The sequence below is a fragment of the Vigna unguiculata genome, unplaced genomic scaffold, assembly GCF_037176805.1.
Source record: "Vigna unguiculata cultivar grain cowpea cultivar isolate G323 ecotype 2 unplaced genomic scaffold, ASM3717680v1 ptg000051l_ERROPOS819693+, whole genome shotgun sequence".
NCBI lineage: Eukaryota > Viridiplantae > Streptophyta > Magnoliopsida > Fabales > Fabaceae > Vigna > Vigna unguiculata.
The window spans coordinates 7,501-10,000 of record NW_028196699.1 but is presented as its reverse complement, the minus strand read 5'-3'; positions in this window follow the sequence as shown (position 1 = coordinate 10,000).

Sequence of the window (2,500 nt, the reverse complement as noted above, 5' to 3'; positions counted from 1 at the left end):
TTCAGTATTCGCTTCAGTCGATTCCAACTTCCCAAAAACCTGCCTTCTTCGCAGTTCGGCTAAGTCTCCCTCGTTTCCAACTTTCCTCTAAGTTGCCCTCCTCGCAGTTTGGCCAAGTTCACTCTTTTCCAGCGTCATCCCCCCAAGTTGCCTTGGGCGCAGTTCGGCCTAGTTCACTCTTTTCCAGCATCATCCCCCCAAGTTGTCTTGTTCGCAGTTCGGCCTAGTTCACTCTTTTCCAGCGTCATCCCCCCAAGTTGCCTTGTTCGCAGTTCGGTCTAGTTCACTCTTTTCCAGCATCATCCCCCCAAGTTGCCTTGTTCGCAGTTTGGCCTAGTTCACTCTTTTCCAGTGTCATCCCCCCAAGTTGCCTTGTTCGCAGTTTGGCCTAGTTCACTCTTTTCCAGTGTCATCCCCCCAAGTTGTCGTTGCCAACAACCCAAGAGTCCATAGTATTCGGAGTTCTAGCGGGGCCTCCCCTTGCTTCCAACAACCCAAGAGTCCATAGTATTCGGAGTTCTAGCGGGGCCTCCCCTTGCTTCCAACAACCCAAGAGTCCGTAGTATTCGGAGTTCTAGCGGGACCTCCCCTTGCTTCCAACAACCCAAGAGTCCATAGTATTCGGAGTTCTAGCGGGGCCTCCCCTTGCTTCCAACAACCCAAGAGTCCGTAGTATTCGGAGTTCTAGCGGGGCCTCCCGTTGCTTCCAACAACCCAAGAGTCCATAGTATTCGGAGTTCTCGCGTGGCCTCCCATTGATTCAAACAACCCAAAAGTCCATCTTCTTCGCAGTTCAACATCGCCTCCCTCGTTTCCAACAGGCCCAAAGGTCGTCTTCTTCGCAGATCCACGAAGAGCTCATCACGATTTGCCACATTCCATTTCCCACGGGTTGTCAACAACACTTTCTCACACTTCCCGCAATCGAGTACGTGCATGACATGCCAAAGCACATCTTATTTGCCTTCCATCGCACTCAAGACGACGGGTTGTGGAAGAACGATATTGCTCACAACAAGTTCAAGGACAACGTCTCAATCAAGGGACACAACCGAATTATGTTAACTGGGTCGCTAAAGTAAACCCGAGTTCATATAATGCACCGCATCCAAAAGAACTAGCCACAACACGTGCATCACTGAGATGTTTCACTAGATGGAACACGTGCGTGACATTAGGATCCTCCAACACCTCTTCGTGATGGAAAGATAGAATTCGAAGCAACCACAGAAGTACCGTCTAGTGGGTAGGCAACACAGGGACTGATCAACCAATATCACCCAAGGCAACGGGTGAAAATGGAAGAGATGCATGCTTGACCGTTCGATACGCAAGGCATGGAGCCAGCCAGCAAGTGCATCTCGATTACAACTCACACACCCTCACGTTCGCAAGACACCACACCACAAGACGGTCCACCCCCCACCTACCATGGGCAAGCAAGCAAATGGAAACATCAAGTGACGCATGGTCAAGCATCGCTAGGCATGAAAATAACTTTCCACAATATCCGAGGGACTAGCTGCCGAGCTAACCAACGATCAGTGACGATCGTGTGTTGGTATTAATAAAGCTCAACAACTATGAAGAGGCTAGTTGTGCCATGATAAACATGCTAACGCACGCACCACGTGAGGGGGGAGGCCTCATCAAGCTCCCTTTAAAACCTGCCAGTGTGGAGCTGGCCGGCTCAAGGAGCACTCCCCCCCTATAAGAGGTTAATATGCAAAAGGCAAAATTGTACAAGTAGATACACTTTTTTTGAGCAGACATAAGTCCATATCTCGGGCTACACTTCGAATTTTGATGCGATTTTTTGCAGTAATTCGTAGAATAATGGTATCTCCTTGCTCACCAAATTTCATAATTTTTCTCCAAGGGGAACTATTTTTTTTATTTTTTTTACTTACCGGGTATGTGTAAAATCGGGAAAAATAGAAAAGCACATGTAGACTTCGAATTTCGACCTCATTTTTTCCAGTCCACCACTAAACAATATCAGGAACCTCCCCACAAAATTTCATTCAGTTTGGCCAAGGTCTTAAATTTGACAAATTTTGGCACCAAGCTATCTAGTCGCGGTGCACCGACCAACTTGGCCAAGTGCAAAATGCATCCAATTCAAAACTTTTGTGCACCAACACTTTTACAGTACTCATTTGGGGACATTTGGAGGCCTTTCCAACCCTCACATCTCAAAAACCACGAATTTCATTTTTTCACAAAACTCCCCACCAAGCCTTCTAGCTATGCCGCGGTGCACCGCCAACATTGGCCATGTGCAAAACCCTCCGAACTCAAAACTTTCGTGCACCAAGAATTTCATGGTATTCATTTGGGGACATTTGGAGGCCTTTCCAACCCTCACATCTCAAAAACCACGAATTTCATTTTTTCACAAAACTCCCCACCAAGCCTTCTAGCTATGCCGCGGTGCACCGCCAACATTGGCCATGTGCAAAACCCTCCGAACTCAAAACTTTCGTGCACCAAGAATTTC